Source organism: Stenella coeruleoalba (assembly GCF_951394435.1).
Source record: "Stenella coeruleoalba genome assembly, chromosome: 11".
NCBI classification, from domain to species: Eukaryota; Metazoa; Chordata; class Mammalia; order Artiodactyla; family Delphinidae; genus Stenella; species Stenella coeruleoalba.
Window position 1 is genome coordinate 85725939 of NC_137157.1, and position 20268 is coordinate 85746206.

Here is a 20268-nt window from a genome sequence, read left to right on the forward strand (position 1 = left end):
TTCCCGGACCAGGGATCAAACCTGCATCCCCTGCGTTGGAAGGCAGACTCTTTACCCCTGGGCCACCAGGGAAGTCCCTAAAACGTGTTCTTTTGCTAGTGCTTTCGAATGATGAACACAGGATCCCCTACAGACTGTCATTTTTGCTTAGGACTAAGGGCTACATACCAGTAAAACTTGAAGTATCTCATCAGTAGAATTTCCTGAGCAAACTAGTCCTCATTTGGCTTTGAAGTGTGGTTGCTGTGCTGTGTAAGGAGTCAGAGCAGAACACGGAGGCCACGATGGACAGGATTCAGGATGGAATTCTACCGTCATCACATCATGATCCACCGTCTTGATACGGCTATTCTGTTGTTGGTATTCTGGGGGTTTTTTTAGTTACAATCATTGTTAATATTTATCAAAGTTTGTTACTGGCTGTTTGGTAGATGAAAACTTGCTTATTTTTTCTATGATTTTCCAGTTAATAGATAGTCTATTCATAGCAGTTTCCATGTAAAGCATCCATAAGGCAGCTGTAAACATTATTCCACATCACCCCACAAGCAATTTTTATTTTGGCATAGGTAGGAGAACGTCCACGTTGATTCATCCGCGGGTTTATGATAGTAATTGACAACGGTAGGATTTTTTAATACAACAAACTCCTAAGCATATGCTCAAATTCTTAGCTTAGAAGGTCAGAAATTTACATATGTTCCTCCACATCTATTTGCACTTATCAAATTACTTTCCTAGGGAGATAGAAACTTGTGATCAGGCAAATCAATTAAAAGGGGAAAGGAGGGAGAAAAAGAGACAGAAAAAGCAAGAGGTCTACTTATGTAAATTATCCCCCCAAACGCAAAAGGGACAAGATGCTTTGCTCCACTCCTGTCGACTGATCGCTACCTACCTGTTCCTTTCTCATCTCTGTCCTTGCCCTTCCTAATAACTAAGAATGGACCACCTCGTTTTACAGTCATTCTGTAATACAGCAAGAACTACTGTAACACTCTTAAGAATTTCAAGCATACAGAGTGAAGTCAGTCAGAAAGAGAAAAACAAACATCGCATATTAACGCATGTATGTGGAACCTAGAAAAGTGGTACAGATGAACCGGTTTGCAGGGCAGAAATAGAGGCACAGCTGTAGAGAACAAACGTATGGACACCAAAGGGGGAAAGCGGCGGGGGTGGGGTGGGGTGGGATGAATGGGGAGATTGGGATTGACATGTATACGCTAATATGTATAAAATAGATAACTAATAAGAACCTACTGTATAAAAAAATAAATAAAATTCAAAACTTAAAAAAAAAGAATTTCAAGCAAAAAAAAATTATCCTTTCAAAGTTTTACTTTGGTAATACCTATTGTCCCTGAATTCTGTGTTTACAATTATGCTAAAAAATGCAAAAATACAACATTTTCTACTGCTAGTTTGTTTCATCTGTCACCAGCTTCCCCCTCACTGAAAGACACTGTCATTTCACCCTTAAAACAAACACAATGTCTCCACTCACATCTTAGTTATTTCTTACTAGGTTATGATGATAGGTACTGTCTGCCCTTTCTACACTGTTAGCACCCAGAGGAACCAAAAACCCACCTTCTTCCCCCACTTTTACCAGCACTAGCCTTACCTCAGCATGTGTTCGGGCAGAAGTGCTTATTATCTCAGCCAGTGGGCCCAGCATATCTCCAGAAGGTTACGAAAAGCTGAAGGGCTGTCTTTGGCCCACTTGCTACAAATGGAATCAGATTTGTAACAGAAGACACATGCATGCAGGTGTCACAGGGAATATGCAAGCAAGGGAGAGGCAAAACACAGATCAGTCACTCACCGGCACTGAAACCTTACGCATGAGAGTCCACTTAACCTTTATAATTATTTCTAAACCAGAATTAATGATTCTGAAAGTCTGTTTTGGAAGGAACACCTCTGTTTGTCCAGGTGCATGAGGTTGTTTCCCTCTGCCACAGAAAAACAAGTTCAAGACATTATGAAAAGTGTGCACTTAAAAAGAACACTTTCATCTCAGCTGCCTGTGTGCTAGGAAACATTTCAGGATTAAAGTCTCAAGAAAGAAGTCAATCAAGGAAGATATGGGCATAGGAGCGTGTACATTGTGTCTATGGGAGGGAGGGAAGGAGGGATATTGGGATGGGGGGGAGTGGAGTTCCTGACAGAGGTGTAACATCTAATCATCATTATTTTCTGTAACTTTCATATCTATGATAATACAAAAATTTACAGGGCTCTATCTTTTTTTCTGGCTGCACCACACAGCATGCAGGATCTGAGCTCCCCAATCAGGGATCGAACCCTTGCCCCCCTGCAGTGGAAGCTCGGAGCCCTAACCACTGGAAGGGCAGGGGAGTCCCAGGGCTCTATTTTAAATATGTGTATATTTCACATGTATGTATACTTTACTAAAAATTTGATAAATTTGTATAAATACATTTTGATAAATACAAAGGCCACTTTTTTTTTTAAGAAACCTGAATATAGAGAGTGGCATTATAATTTGGTACTGTATGAAACCAAACATAACTAAAATCAACCCAGGCTTCACTGGATATATATACCAGTGATTTCTAGCATTCCAAGACTAATTATCATGCAACAAAAATTTTAAACTATTACTGTTAATTATATAACAAATTAGATAAAGTATCAGTATTGCAAAATTACGATCTCTAAAAATGTATTATATTCTGACAGTCATAACTGTAAAAGACAGGAAAATTTTAAAAGGTAAGCACTAGACTATTAAATCAGATTTCAAAAGTCTATAGTAATTTAAACTTAATCATCTTTACAGTTTTAAGAATTGTCTCCAAGGCAGGAGATAAATATGCTAGTAACTCAGACTGGCGTTTAAAATGCATATACTCCCAAACATATAAAAATATTCATATATGTCTTCCCTTTGGGACAACTTAGCAAAATCGGCCTGTTTTTCTTTTCTTGGAGGAGGAGATAATAGCATTGGTAAATGGGATATTCTCTCAGTATTCACAAAAGTCTAGCTGGAGCTACTGTTATGTCCTTCTATACACATATACATTTTACAACATGACCTTGGTGAAAATAGTCTTTATTAAATTATGTGGGGTTTTTCCTGACAGAAAATATTTTCTAAAACAGGACATAGTACATATTATAATGGGTACCCTCATCGATAATATGCAGTAGGACAAAAGGTTTATCTTTATTAAATGTATTAGTTCAGTGTTTAACCTAAAATTTACATTAGAATTCTCTCTTCTAATACTATGTCTAATTACCAAAAAAGGCACTCAGGGGCTGGACTGTCATTTTAATACGCTGGCCAAGAAATTATTGCTGCCCTAAAATCTAAAAATAAATACAGCAATAGCTCTATCTAAAAACACAAGTCGAGACTTTTCAATGATTGTTACTTGGGAAACACATGCTATTATATTAGTAAAACTTTATAGTTTAGGTGGGAAAGGAAAACACAGCTATGACAAAATCTGAACCAAATTATCCTAGACTGGCTATTCTCAGAGCTTGGATTTTCCAAATATTTGCCCACTCTTGATTTTATGTTGCCCATTACCAATCTATGTTTTTAGGACTTCAAAGGCCAGCTATTCCAAGGAGCAAGAAGCTAGACAGACATGAAACTTGGATGCCATGCTTAGGAACACAGAGTGCTCTGGCCCGGCCACAAAACCAAGCCTCATTTCACCTCTCCCACTTCCTGTTAATAGCAAAGGTTAGAAACAGATTCTGTTCCCAAGCACAAAAGTCAGCATGTCTTTTTTTTTTTTTATTACCAATAAAACTGAGCAGTGCACACAGGTACAAGTGTTTTATGCTATTTGCTTATTCTCTACCAGAGTTATAAACCCTTAAGACAGATGGCAGTATAATTGTTAAATTCTACAGATTAACTTGGCCGCAATTAAAGCAACAAAACTCACAGCCAATAGAATATTCTCGGTCTTGAGTTGTTATACCTGGTGTGAACACAGATTTACATCTGATAGTGACATGTATAAAAACATTAACTAATTTGATCACCAACATTAGAGCTACTATTAGTAGAAAATGTTTCCTGAACAACGAAACATGAAAATTATATTTACACAAAGGCAAAATAAATGGTGGAAAGGTCAACTTTTGAAAAAAAATACAAATATACGTGTCTAAAAATCAACGCCATAAAATTTTAAGGTGGGTAATTTAACACTTTGACAATTTCTCAACCAGTGGAGCACATAAGTTCATCTAATATAACTATTCTACTGAACATATCATTACTATTATGGTTTTACCATTTCAACATCCTCTATTTTATCCTGACCAAACCCAGTTTCCACTTATGCTTAAACGCCTCCCATGATCAGAAGAGCATTTATTTTTGTCCCTAGCTCTAGTACTTGTGACAATATTAAACAAGTCTATCACTCATATACCTGCCCTTCCCCTATTCCTATTAAAGGAGAGTCCCAATGCCTGTCAGATTTAGGACATATGAATGAAGGGTGAGACAGTCATGCTTCTATTGCCTGATAACTTATCTGGAATCTGATAGCAAAGTGGAATGACTAAACCTTAACCCAGAAGGATCCAGAAGCTTATATGTCTAAAGATAAACCTGAAGGCATCCAGCATGGGGACTTGCTTTAGCACCAGGGCAGCCAATCTTCAGGGACTCTGCTTCATATAACAGTGAAAAGCAGAGCTTGTGTTCTGACCTCAGCAGTGCTTATGAAAACTCCTGTAACTGAGCCTTCACCTGGCATCCCCCAGGGCCCTGGGATACAAGAAAAATTGCCTTGGATGCCCCCAAATTCAAGTCAGACCTTTACGCTTGACTAAGATTCCAATTGCTTATAATTATCAGTTGAGTTTTCAATCTTCTTGGACATTAGTTTATTCCAGGGTTGCCTCTATCCCACATCATGTCAACCTCAGCATGAAGCTCAGACCATGCTTGTGTGTTAAAAATAATGTAAAACTTGCAAGCAAGCATGCATGAATTTATGAGACTTGATTGAGCTTAGAGGATGGAGCTCTGAGGGATTTACACATTGCAGTTTACTGCCAACTCCTGATCCTGTCCTTTCTCCTTCTCTTACTCTTTTGCAAGTTGCCAAGAAGATTCCAAAATATTCTCTATCACAGTTTTTCCTCTCTTCTCTGAAGCCCTAGCTCCCTCTGACATCCAAGCCCTTTGGGGACGAGTGGAATGAGAATAGAGTGATATTTTCTCCATACTTGCAACAGTATCTAAATATTTTTCCATACTTTTTTGTAAGAGAAATTTTGGTGACAGTTGTCAAGTTGGTAAAATATTCTTCACCTGATTTTAAAAAGTTCCTAAAACTACCCTCATGCCACTATCTTTCTTCATTAATATTAACCAGATTGCTGAAATTTAATTTCAAAGAAATCATTTATGAAATATGGTATTTAGGATATAAGTGTTCAAAATAAACCTTTCATATTTCATCATAAACATGAAACAAAAACACATGACTTTAATTTTTGTCAAATCTGACATTTTGAAAGTGCATCCGTTTCACTTGCTATAAGAAAAACACATGAGGGATTTCCCTGCTGGTCCAGTGGTTAAGACTGCGCTCCCAATGCAGCGGGCCCGGGTTCAATCCCTGGTCAGGGTACCAGATCTCACATGCCACAACTAAGATCCCACATGCCACAACTAAAGATCCCGCATGCCGCAATGAAAAGATCCCATGTGACGTAACTAAGACTCGGTGCAGCCAAATTAATTAATTAATTAATTAATTTAAAAAAAGAAAGAAAGAGACATGAAAAAAGTTACCTTCAGGGTATAGCTCTTCCCTCTCAATAGCAACCCCAAAGGAGATGTCACAGAGTACTTTAAAAACCACTGCTCTCGGATTTTTAAAAGAAAATTCCTTCTAATTTTAATTATATACTGTAAACCATTACTTTAAAATACAGAATACTTAGTTTCTTTAATCCATAATCCCATATATAGAAATGTACCTGGAAGAAATAATCAGAAAAGCAAACCAGGGTTTATAAAAATATTTACTTCAGTATCATTTACCCCGACAAAATCTAGAGATAATCGACCAGTCCAACAAGAGAGAACTACTTAAATGATACATTCACACAGTGACTATTAAGAAGTGTACAAGTGATAAAAGTGATGCAAATTGATACAAGTATAAAAGTGATAAAGTTTTCATACTTTTAACGTTGTAGAAGATGGTCAGAAAATACCATTAATTTAAACATATAGAAAACCAATCAATAAAAACATTACAGGGACTTCCTGTTGGTCCAGTGGTTAAGAATCCGCCTTCCACTGCAGGGGATGCTGATTCAATCCTTGGTCCGGGAACTAAGATCTCACATGCCTTTGGGGCAACTAAGCCAGTGCACCACAACTACTGAGCTCACACACCTCAATGAGACAGCCCGCATGCCACAAACTACAGAGCCCACGCACCCTGCAGCCCACGCGCCACAACTAGAGAGAAGCCTGTGTACTACAACGAAGAGCCTGTGTGCCACAACGAAAGATCCCACATGCCTCAACGAAGAACCCAAGTGCCCCAACTAAGACTCGACGCAGCCAAAAAAAACATTACAATCCTAATTATATAAACTATGAAAACACTGAAAAAAGGAATCGGAGGGACTGATAAAATATTAATGATGGTCATTTTCATTTTGTGGTTGTCTATTTCAGAAAGGATTTAAGCTAATGAACCTTTTTCAAATGTTATTGCATTAAATAAAACATAGACAAAATGTATCAGGAAAGTGGACAACCAGAAGACAAGCAGAGGAATACCAAGGTGCTGCCGGAGGTGAAGTTAGTTCACAAAAGTGTACTGCTCAAGTTTGGTGCCCAGGACCCAGGGAGACCACAGCCAATGCAATCAGTTACACGATGCACACTCCTCAAAGCATCAACAACAGTTAACCTTTAGTGGGTGCCTATTATGTGACAAGCTTTGTGCTCAGCAATTGACATGCATTACCGCAGTTAATTCTCCCAGTGCCTCTCTAATTGGTATTATCAACCCCACTGTGCAGAAAGAGATATTTTGGAGGGTTAAAAAAAATATGCTATTAACCTTATCAGCAATCCTGTAAGGCTTGATCTTTAGGATCAAAAAGTAATGAACATTGCAGAATCAATTTTCAGTTTCAGGTGCACCTGAAACCCACACCGATAAAGAATTAAGTTGTTTTAAACAGCATGTACAAGGGTACCCCTAAATTTGGAGGAAAACCTGTAACTTTAGAAAATGTTATTTAGTCTACTATTCCTGGTACATAATGGCTGCTTAATAAATGCTTTTTGAATGTTTAATTCTGGCCTTATTTTAAATCATAACCATTTAATCATATACACACCCACGAATTCAACACACACAAAAGGGGGTTGTATGCATTTTTTCTTAAATTTCTGAATTTGGCTTAAATGCATTTATTATTTCATTTATTGATTGAACCACTATTGATTCTTCCCTGAACACGTAAAATGTATTAAGTAGCTCTTGGGAATAAGGACAATAAAGATAGCTCACAAGAAAGCAATTCAATCTAGTTATCAAGTATTCTGCAAAGGAAAACAAACCTAATGACAGGGCGGTTTTTGCTTTTGTTTTTAATATAATTTAGACCACTTACTATCAGATCCTGAAATTCAAAGGGGCTGATATTCACAAGACTTTCAATCCCTCATTTTTTGAGTCCCTCATTCCTTCTGTGTCCACCCACGATTTCACATACATTCACACATCACCTTGGGAAATGTTTCTGCAACTAAAATTCAGACTGTGCTATGGGTACGGTTGAGCCATGGATGTATACCTTAGATGAGCAACTGTGATTTTATATTTATAAACGGAATAGTGATGGGGCCCATTGCATATTGGTTTGAAATCTACCCAAATAACTCCTTCTGGATCAGATTTCCAAGGGCAGGTAGTTATTACTTGCTTTTATACATGAGGAGGTTAAAACCCCCAGATATTGAATATTATATCCACAAGCTAGTATGTGTCCGAGTTTGAACTAAACCTCACTTTGTCTAACGCTGAAGCCCATGTTGCCTCTCTGTGTCCCCAGCTCTCTTCCCATCTCACAAGCTTCACTCACACTGAGTTTACAGAATCTCAGAGTCATCTGTCACCATGTCACCAAGGAATGAGGAATTCAGTGAGGAAGCTGAAGGCTTATTCAGAGTGAACTCAATACTTTATCATAAAAGGATCCCTGGTTTGGGGGTAAAATAAGCATAATCACCCCTATGGGAAACCTGATGGATTGTGGCTTGGCCGTAACTACTATTCGAACACGTGTTTTACTTGTCAAACTAAGGATCAATGCCAAACAAGAGCCGTAAAAGGAGCGTGGGAAAGCCTGTGGGCTGGGTTAAGGGTTAGGGAAACAGCTGCTATGGGCATGATACAAAAAAAAGGGAAAAATAGCAAGAGAGAAATTAGCAATAAATAGAACATAACTATCTCTACATTCTGTGGTTTAAAGAGAAGGTCTTTAAAGAAAAGATATTTTGGAGGGTTAAAAAAATACGCTATTAACCTCATCGGCAACCCTGTAATGTTTGATCTTCAGGATTAAAGAGTAATGAGTATTTTATAATCAGAATTTTATTATGTTTGACATACTTTTATATATGGTTCATATTTGCTTATGAGACTCATTTTTTTTTAAGCCAAACTTTTGCTCTTAAAAAGAACAACGGCTGCCCTCAATTCAAACCATGAGAAAAGACAGCTACTGGAAAAAAAGAACATTAGCTTAATTGTGTCTCTGCTACCTACAAATATCTATACTTGATCCAAAAGTAAAATGATTAATAAGTGAATATCTTTTAAAAATGTATAGTCTCTGAAATCTGCATGGTTCGTTCATTCAGCAAATATTACCTATATTTTGCCAGGCACTGTGTTTCTCTGTATTCAGTGAATAAAAGAGAAGGTCCACCTAGAGTCCAAACAAATAAGGCTTATGAAAGCAAGTACCTGATACACTTCTAAGCTCACAGAAGAACCGGGCTGAGCAACCAGGGAAAACAATCTAGAAGAGATGTCCAGGGAATTATTTTATTTGATAAGTTTTTTATAAGCAGGGACAATGTATATACTTAAATTTGATTACCTGAGAGAGATCTTAAATTCTGCTACCCCTAAAGGGTGTTAAGTATAAACATAGGGAAGAAATTGATACACTCTCACAATTTATAATTCAACGCAGACAAAATGCCAGTATGAGGCTGAAGTGGACTTTAAAAACCTACACTAGAAAGGCAAACTTGAGACTTTTACGCCATGACTTACAGAAACTGTATCACTGAGGCTAACAGGACCTCTTTGACTCTCTTTACTTATTTATTTATTTAATTTATTTATTTATTTTGGCATGGTGTGCGGCAGGCAGGATCTTAGCTCCTGGACCAGGGATCGAACCCGTGCCCCCTGCAGTGGAAACACAGGGTCTTAAGCACTGGACCACCAGGGAAGTCCCAATTCATCTTTATTTTGACTACATCAGATCAGAAGATGTACAAGATATTTTCCAGTTATGTGATTTTAAATCTATACTTATCCCCCCAAACGTACCTCTACCCTCTCTCTAGATATTTGTGTTTTCAAGAGTACTTCTTTTCTACAAATCCCCAAGAAATTGTATCCAGCTCCATGGCCATCTGTAGAAGGATGATTCCAAAATCTGTACTCTAGCTTCAGTTTGGTGTCTCATCTACGGCCTATATCCCAGTTATTTTCTGAACCCTTACTCAGTATGACAGGCATATAGTTCCATATATATAGTTGACCATTGACCAATGTGGGGGGCTAGGGGTATTGTCCCCATGCAGTCAAAAATGGGCTATCCCTACCTCAAAAAACAAAGGAATTGATAAGTGACTCACCACCCAAAGGCAGGAAGCTCAGTTTGGATAGCATCATTTCTTTTGATTCCACATAGTCAAACACAAACTTTTCCCTACACTTAGTTAACTGAGAGATCTGTAAACTGAAAATACAGGTACTGTATTTATTTTTTTTTAAATCCAAGTATAAGTAGACCTGCACAGTTTAAACCCGTGTTGTTCAAGGGTCAACTGTATTTACCTTCAGTACTTTCAGTAGTTTAGCAGGTGCTCAAGCAGCGCTCATTATTCTAACTTTGGGATTTTTGCTATCAGCCCAGGTTTCCCCACACAGCACTTTGAAACCAGTAGCTCTATCAGGTCAGGAGAATACTTGCACAAGATACAGTTACCGTAACAACTGTGTTGGAGTTGGACTGTAGTTTGTTCTACAAGAGGAATAGATCAGCTGTCATTGACTCCTTCTGTGTTCCTGTTAATAAAGCTTCTACAAATGAGGAAGCCTGGGACAGGTGTGAAAACGAAACCAAATTCAAAACAGAAGCAGTATATTGGGCTTACGATTTCTGACCTACTCCATACTCCTGGACTGCACTTCTGGGCCTTATTTTATGTCTTGTTTTCTTCACATCAGGAATGAGACCAATGCCTTGGACCATGAATTCTGAAATATATTCCCTTTGGGTAAGAGGTACAGGAAATGCATGTTCATCTGGAATAAACTGGATTTTCAATGCTCTGGTTCCACTATCATTTTTACACACGGCAGAGTATCTTGTATACTACGCTGGGCAAGGCAGGAATTACTGTCCCCGCTGTACAGATCAGCAAACCAAGGTCAAGAGAATTTACGAAACTGCCCAAGGGTTCAGCTTGGCTTGCTTTGTGACTTTCAGACCCACATTCTCTACACGGCCATGGTGTCTTCCTCTCACTGTAACACTTGGCCACGCAACCCAGATGACCTAGTATTATTTTCTGATTATTTCCCCGATTATTATTTTATGGATAAGACATTAAAAAAGCTTGTAGTAAGTGTTTAATGTGAACCAAACTGAAATGAAATAAAGGATCCCTATATTTGTAAAATATAAATATATATATTTATAAAATAAAAAACACTTTCTCAAAGGCCTGCACCAACCCCATAAACAAGGTATAAATCCCTTGCTATTCTCTCCCACAGCAATCAGTATTCTACATACCTTTAATCACATTCACATACTTGTAATTACTTAAGATATTCCTACTAAACTATAAAATCCACCAGGGCAACATGGTGTTCTTTTGTTCGTCATTGTATTCCTAGCGTGAGATGCAACTGGTGATTCAATGCAGTATTACTGAACTGAATTGTGTCATATCTACTTGATGCCACATAGGTAGTACGAGTTAATATATTTACAGACTTTAAACATGTACTCCCTCAAATTACATCATTTGATCTTTACAGCTATTACGATATTGTTTAATATTAACAGAAAGAAGGGAAATCAAGGCCAAAATGATAAATCCCATTCACCTGAGCTGGAGGAAAAGGATGAGTAATATTCCTTCTCACTCAACAATGACCTTGAGTTTAAGCTTCAGAAAAGGAATATGAGAGTTAAGGAAGACAGAATAGTCAAAAGAAACAAAAAGCAAAAGGACTAAGCAAGATTCTTTACACAATATCCCATTTTCCACCTACATAGGAGGTCGAGCATTCAAATGCTCTAATAGCAGTCTGTTTCCTAGTGCCAACATTATTGTTCAGGTAGGTTTTTGTTTGTTTTTTTCCCTCTCTTGTATATGTATCTAATGATAATCACCTACAGATATATCAAATACTTCTCATTTTGGAACGATGCTGGGCTAAACATCAATTAAATCAAATAAGTCGCCTGTGGAGAAAAAGGAACACTAATAATTGTCTTAAATGTTTTCAAACTTAAAAGCACTTGCAAGTCAATTAAGCGTGGGTGGTTTAGAAACAAGAGTGAAATAGAAAGTGAGAGCTTTTATAGCACGCCTATAATGTGTTCTATTATTGTCCTACTAACATGAAAACGCCACTAACACAACAAATACTTATTGCCCACTTAATGCCTATTTGCACCCTGCTTGCTAAAGTGGAGCTAGGAAAAACAAGCATCAGGCTTCAAGAAACTGAAATCTAGTTAGCAAACTACTAACCGGTACAGCACAATCTACAGTGATGTATTTAACCGTAAGAATGTAACTAAGTGAACTATAAATAGGGAGGGTTGTAGCAGTTGTGAAGTTTTCATGAAGAAAGTGAGCTACACAGAATATATGGTATTTGGATAGGTCATGAAAGTAAGTTGAAATTTTCATATGAAAGGAATAAAAGGCAAAAAGAGGAAGAGACAAGTATAAACACTGAATTCTGTAGAGGAAGTTAAATGACCACCTGACAGAAATGCAGGTCCTTGGCGAATAACAGTGATACATAAATTAAAACACAGGGTAAAGAGATCATTAAAAAAACGGAATCTGAGTAGATTATGAAGGACTCAGAAATGAAGTAGAAGGGGCTAGACTACATGGGGAATATCAGAAGGGAAACTGTAATGCTTTTAGCAAGAAGGGGCTATTCAGAGCCTCTGTGTTGCACCAACCCACCCATGGGGCTCCATTCATGGTAACCCTGTGGTCAAGGACCAGATGAAAACCACGCTTTCAAAGATGACTCAGACATCACAGCTTATGGCTGCAAGCAGGGGGAGGATCACCAGAGACTTGTTAAGACATTATTTCAGGAACTCAGGGGCAAAGTGATAAAGGCTCGGACCCCCCAGTTGTCAAAGAGGAAAGAAGACAAAGGTTACGTCAAAGAATAACATCGGCATGAGAAATGCCAATTTCTGACACATGCTACAACATGGATGAAACTTGAGGACATTATGCTAAATGAAATAAGCCAATCACAAAAAAGACAAATACAAATACTGCGTGGTTCCATTTATATGAGGTACCTAGAGTAGTCAGATGCACAGACACAGCTAGTAGATGGTGGTTATCAGGGGTTGGTGGAGGAGAAAACGAGGAGTTATTGTTTAACGGGTACTGTTTCAGTTTTTCAAATGAAAAAAGTTCTGGAGACTGGATAGTGGTGATGGTTGCCCAACAATGTGAATACACTTAATATCATTAAACTGCATGTTTAAAACTGGTCAAGATGCCGGGGCTTCCCTGGTGGCGCAGTGGTTGAGAGTCCGCCTGCCGATGCAGGGGACACGGGTTCGTGCCCTGGTCCGGGAAGATCCCACATGCCGCAGAGCAGCTGGGCCCGTGAGCCATGGCCGCTGAGCCTGCGTGTCCGGAGCCTGTGCTCCACAATGGGAGAGGCCACAGCAGTGAGAGGCCCGCGTACCGCAAAAAAAAAAAAAAAAAAAAAAGGTCAAGATGGTAAATTTTATATTATGTGCATTATACCACAATTTAAAATAATAATTAAAAGAAAAAGAAATTCCAAAATTTTGTGTCAGATTGAGATTAAGGGAAGAAGGAGCAAAGAATTCCAAATTACTCTTAGATCACTAACTTAGAAGAGGGAGGAAAACTGGAATAAAATAAGGGGATCCAGGCTGACAGAGGGGAAGAGAGTCATAATTGTCAAATATGTTTGATAGGACCATCTAAATGGAAATGCTACACAGGCAGCTGGAGACAATAGATAAGGCTCTGTGGATGGAACAGGAAATATGCTGGGTTTTATTTTCGTGTCCCCATGTTGATGGGTGAGGGGAGGAAGGGCTTGGAATCAATCATCAGGTTCAATTCTGAGCCCTAGAATTTAACAGAGATGTTTTTAAAATATAATGTTATGTTACATTTTTTCACATTTTGATATCTTTGAATTAGGGTGGTCTTACAATGAAGTGTCTTTTTCTTTTTTTAACATCTTTATTGGAGTATAATTGCTTTACAATGGTGTGTGTTTCTGCTTTATAACAAACTAAATCAGCTATACATATATATATATATATATATATATATATATATATATATATATACCCATATCTCCTCCCTCTTGCGTCTCCCTCCCACCCTCCTTACTCCACCCCTCTAGGTGGTCACAAAGCACTGAACAGATCTCCCTGTGCTATGCAGCTGCTTCCCACTAGCTATCTATTTTACATTTGGTAGTGTATATATGTCCATGCCACTCTCTCACTTCGTCCCAGCTTACCCTTCCCCCTCCCTGTGTCCTCCAGTCCATTCTTGAAATTGAGTTATTTATAGTGAGGTGGATGGACCCAGAGTCATACAGAGTGAAGTAAGTCAGAAAGAGAAAAACAAATACCGTATGCTAACACATATATATGGAATCTAAAAAAAAAAAAAAATGGTTCTGAAGAACCTAGGTGCAGGACAGGAATAAAGACGCAGACGTAGAGAACAGTGTCTTTTGATGAAAAACCATGGATGCAATAACAGAAACTAATTCGATATAACTTAGGGCAGGGTTATTCACAGAATGGGGGGCAGGAACACAGTGCAGCCTCAGGGAAGAAGGAGAATCAGAGTCAAGAAAGCCCTAAGGAGATTCAGATCTCTCTCCCTTTCCCGCACTCTCTGTATCTGCTTCATTCTTTCCACAAACTGATTTTTCTCCGCTCCTTCGCCCTTAGGGGTTTTGGAAAGGGGCTTTTACATTGTGGAAAAGACTGACTTAACTTATACTTGGTCCCAATACCAAATTACTGGATCAGAATTTCACTGCCCAGCTTGAGCCCCATCGAGTCCAGTCAAGATAACAGGGTCATGCCAAACAAGTGTGGCTTCCAGAGGATAGCTACTGTAAGTGCAGCCTGATACCCCAGTAGGCATCAAGTACCACTGCATCTCAGGGAAGAGGAAAGATGGTAACAGGACAATTGAATTATATGGACACCTTTAGTCAGGGGAGAAGACTTGAGAGTCCTAAGAGGCAAATGACAATGGTCTTTCACTATTTAACTTTATCACATAAAATAGTAAATAAATATTAAGAAAAAGGGGTCAAAGTTACAACAGGGCAGTTTTTGACTCAAAATAACCATCCTATAGCAATATTTTATTAAATGTTTTGTATTAGACATAATCAATTTACATTATCACTCAACAAACCTGCAGAGCTGGGATTTAGTTTTTCATTTAATAGATGGAAAACCAAAACTAAGAAATTCACTAATTTGCCCACAATTTGCACCAACGTTCCTTTGGATTCAAAGCCCTTCTCTTTCTTTTTTTTCTTCCCCAGCTTTATGAACATATGATTGAGTAATAAAAACTGTATATCTTTAAGGTACACAACTCGATGTCTTGATATATATATATACATTGTGAAATGACCACCATAACCAAACTAATTAAATATCTATCACCTACCATTTTTTTCCCCTTCTCTTTCTATTACACCCATCTCTTTGTATTGATTTGAATGTGGCGTGCTTTCTTTCATTCAGGTATTCAAGTAGTGGCTAAATAAACATTTGTCACAAAACTACTATAGGAATAATCATTGTTTTGGGTAAGAAATTTATCTGGCCTCTCTGATGATTTCCAATTGTAATAATTCATAAGTTTACTATTTTGGATTCAGTGACCTCATTTTGAAAGCATTCATTATAAGCAAATATGAATACTTTTCCCATCTATTAAAGGTTTTGCAATCTTGATAATTTCCAAAAAGAAAACATATTCCATCTATTGCATTAAAACTGTTGGTAAGCATTTTTTAAGGAAAAGAGATCTGGTTCATCTTTAAGTAAGAAAGCTAGTAATAGTAAATATATTCAAATCTGACAAACAACATTTTCTAGGAAGAGCTGTAGAAGTGACCACAGTTGGTGAAATAGAGAATTTTTTTAAATTATAAACTATTTTTCACAGAACTAGAACAAATAATCCTCAGATATACATGGAACCATAAAAGACCCAAAATTGCCAAAGCAATCCTGAGGAAAAAGAATAAAGCAGGAGGCATAACCCTCCCAGACTTCAGACAATAATACAAAGCTACAGTAATCAAAACAGTGTGGTACTGGCAGAAAAACAGACATATGGATCAATGGAACAGAATAGAGAGCCCAGAAATAAACCCACACACCTATGGTCAATTAATCTTCGACAATAGGTAAGAAAATACAGTGGAAACAGGACAGTCTCTTCAGCAAGTGGACAGCCACATGTAAATCAATGAAGTTAGAAGACATCCTCACACCATACACAGAAGATCTAAATAAACATTTCTGAAAAGATGACATATAGATGGCCAATAGGCACATGAAAAGATGCTTAACATTGCTAATTATTAGAGAAATACAAATCAAAACTACAATGAAGTACCACCTCACACCGGTCAGAATGGCCATCATCAAAAAGCCTACAAATAATATACCGGAGCGGGTGTAAAGGGAGCCCTCCTACACTGTGGGTGGGAATGTACATTGGTGCAGCCACTACGGAAAACAGTATGGAGGTTCCTCAGAAAACTAGATTCACCACATGATCCAGCAATCCCACTCCTGGGCATATATCCAGACAAAGCAATAATTCGAAAAGATACATGCTCCCCAATGCTCACTGCAGCACTATTCACAATAGCCAAGACATGGAAACCACCTAAATGTCTATGACAGATGAGTGGATAAAGATGATATGGCACATATACACAATGGAATATTACTGAGTAATATTCCATTGTGTATATAGAATATGGCCATTTGCAGCAACATGGATGGACCTAGAGATTATCAATATTAAGTGAAGTAAGTCAGAAAGAGAAAGACAAATACCACATGATATCACTTTTAAGTAGAATCTAAAATATGACACAAATGAACCTATCTAGGAAATAGAAATAGACTCACAGACATAGACTTGTGATTGCTGGGGGAGGTGGGCAGGGATGGACTGGGAGTTGGGGGTTAGCAGACGCAAACTATTACATATAGAATGGATAAACAACAAGGTCCTACAGGGAACTATATTCAATATCCTGAGATAAACCATAATGGAAAAGAATATTTCTTAAATGTATATATATTTATATGTATAATTGAATCACTTTGCTATTAAGCAGAACTTAATACAACACTGTAAATCAATTTTAACAGAGACAAATTATTCAAGGTAGAATGTTGCTTGTGGCTTCAAGCTGGGTAATTCACTTATAAACCTGACAACCATTTAGACTTCAAATGATGAGAAAAAGGCTGGTGCTCTGGGTCCCCACATCCTTCAGTGGTTGGATCTGGTTGGTTGGTTTTAATCTACCGCTCATTGGATTTACATAGGATTTCATAAGAAACAAATGTTCCATTTCCAGAAGGAGAAAGGGAGGGAGGAAGGGGTGGGGGAGGGAGAGGGGACAAGGAAGAAGGGAGAGAGGGAAGGGAGAAAGGAAGAAGGAAGGAAAATATATGTCACATTTTTAGAACTTTCCAGAGTCCTCACTCTCAATGGACTCATCACTCCACTTTGAGAAATTATGCAGCAGAAATTAGATATGTACACATAATTAACATTATCACAGATTTTAAATTTTTTGTGGCATTTAGAAAACTCTTTTCTAAATGTACAATGAGAAATGTATTTAATAAAATGAATATTGTGATAAGAAAAAGAATGGTAATAAATTATATAATCATTAAGGATTGCATATTTTCCTTTAAAACTTATTTGTATAGCTTACAGAATAAAAACATGGCATATTTCAGGCCGGTACCCGTGTGGACGGTGTGGGCCGTGGCCACGGGTTCTGCAGTTCTTCCCCACCCCTACTCTCCTCCCTCCCTCCCTTTCCCTTCCTCGATGGCTGTGGGTCGTCCGTAGCAGACTCCCTGACCCGTCCCTAACCCCTTTCTGACCTCGGGGCCACCGGATTGGCCTTCTCCCGTTTCCCGGCCCAACCCCAGAGTCAGGGCGGGGGCCTTGAGGAGGCGGAGGCGGTGCCACGGAGGAGAGAAAAGACCAGACGACCCTCAGCTCCCCCACCCCACCCCCACCGGATCGCACGGCTAGCAGCCGCCATGGCAATGAGGTAGACGCCGCTCACCTGCTCGGGCCACACGCGGCCCGTGGTGGATCTGGCCTTCAATGGCATCACGCCTTACTGCTATTTCCTGATGGGCGCTTGCAAAGATGGTAAACCTATGCTACTCCAGGGAGATACAGGAGACTGCATTGGAACATTTTTGGGTCATAAGGGTGCTGTTTGGGGTGCAACATTAAATAAGGACGCCACCAAAGCAGCTACAGCAGCTGCAGATTTCACAGCCAAAAAGTGTGGGATGCTGTCTCAGGAGATGAATGGATGACCCTGGCCCATAAACACATCGTCAAGACTGTGGATTTTACACAGGATAGTAATTACTTGTTAACCGGGGGACAGGATAAACTGTTACACATATACGACTTGAACAAACCTGAAGCAGAACCTAAGGAAATCAGTGGTCATACCTCTGGTATTAAAAAGGCTCTATGGTGCAGTGAGGATAAACAGATCCTTTCAGCTGATGATAAAACTGTTCGCCTTTGGGATCATGCTACTATGACAGAAGTGAAATCTCTGAATTTTGATATGTCTGTTAGCAGTATGGAATATATTCCTGAGGGAGAGATATTGGTAATAACTTATGGACGATCTACTGCTTTTCATAGTGCAGTAAGTTTGGACCCAATTAAGTCTTTTGAAGCTCCTGCAACCAACAATTCTGCATCTCTTCATCCTGAGAAAGAATTTCTTGTTGCAGGGGGTGAAGATTTTAAACTTTATAAGTATGATTATAATAGTGAAGAAGAATTAGGATCCTACAAAGGTCACTCAGGTCCCATTCTCTGTGTGAGGTTTAGTCCTGATGGAGAACTTTATGCTAGTGGTTCTGAGGATGGAACACTGAGACTATGGCAGACTGTGGTAGGAAAAACATACGGCCTTTGGAAATGTGTGCTTCCTGAAGAAGATAGTGGCGAGCTGGCAAAGCCGAAGATCAGTTTTCCAGAGACAGCAGAAGAGGAGCTAGAAGAAATTGCTTCAGAGAATTCAGATTCCATCGATAGTTCAACTCCTGAGGTTAAGGCCTGAGCATCAGGCAGATGTACACAACTTATGGACTAAAACAAACAGAGAAAAGCATCAGCCTCCAGAGTTACTCTCTGCTTAAGGCAAACATGAGCAGTAAATAATGAGGAATATGAATGAGCTCCAGTGCTGGAACTAACTAACGTGGTGATACCTGTAAGTGAAAACACAAGAGTATCAGCTGAAGGCGGATGGAGTGATACTCTTGTAGTACGATAGTCTGTTGTCTTCTTCATGAATATGTGCAAACCAACATCCAATTTCTCTTATTACAGGTAGATTTCTTGTAGCTGTTTATGTTATTATGAAGAGGGAAAATATATTGGCCTATTTTTCTGACTTTTCCCTTAAAGCAGAAAGCCATTTTTTTTTTTGCTTTAGTTATAAATAAGAGGGGGAATACATGATAAAGTAACTGGTTTGATTTCTCTTTCATTGTACACTGCTTCTGAGCATCTAATTGTTTTTAGCTGTCTAAATAAAATCCCTCTAAAACAAAACAACAACAACAAAAGGCATATTTCAGAAGAAAATTCTAAATAGGAGAAAAATAAGAACAGATGCTACTTTAAAAGTTATTTATAAATCCATTTAATCTTTGAAATAAGAAAAATGACCCTCATGAAAAGCAACTCTAACAAAAGCTATCTGCAAATTAAAATCAGCTTGAGCCAATTTTCCACAAAAAATGTGGAAATAATTAATAATTATTATTAATAATGAGAGTTTTCTCACATCTATAAAGCCAAACAACAGTGTAAATACCACAGTAATACAACATCATTAAGAATATTAATTTTTTGACTATAATATCAGTTTTCACTTAAGGTATATAGGTGCTATACCAGTATCTTATAAAGGGAGACACATACACATGTTTAATTTTTTAAATGTCATCCCTACTGTTTTATAGATTTCTAAAGTATTAAGTTATACATGTGATTTTTCTAATCAAGTTTTACTCGTAAGAAAATACATTTTACTGTACTTCAGTACCAGAGGAGTCAGAAACACTGAAATTCCACAAAAAATTAAAATATTTTTTATATTTACTATTTGCTTTCCTTCATGTATTGAATAGTTACTAAGAATACAGATATAATGCTAGGCGCATGGAAATCACGTGGAAGCAATTTTTAAACAACTGTAATTTTACAAAAACTAAAACTCTAAACTTAAGTACTCCAAAAGCAATTAAAAATTTAATTCCGAGCAACAGAGTCTTTGAGTTGTAAGGAACGGGGGAGTGCAGGAATATCTTCCTTCGTGTATCCAATCTAACAAATTAGGCCCAATAACACTGCCAACC

General features: G+C 38.2%; 1 protein-coding gene and 1 pseudogene across 4 annotated transcripts in view; one reads left to right on the forward strand and one right to left on the reverse strand.

The window, feature by feature from the left end:
* The window catches only part of PDE3A (phosphodiesterase 3A), a gene marked incomplete at its 5' end in the record, with an annotated part of 452867 nt that overhangs the window by 252468 nt on the left and 180131 nt on the right, over positions 1-20268 (reverse strand). The gene's annotated exons all lie outside the window — the stretch shown is intronic.
* On the forward strand, positions 17908-19527 carry LOC307194177 (serine-threonine kinase receptor-associated protein-like; annotated as a pseudogene). Its single transcript has one exon. The product of its transcript is annotated as a serine-threonine kinase receptor-associated protein-like (transcript).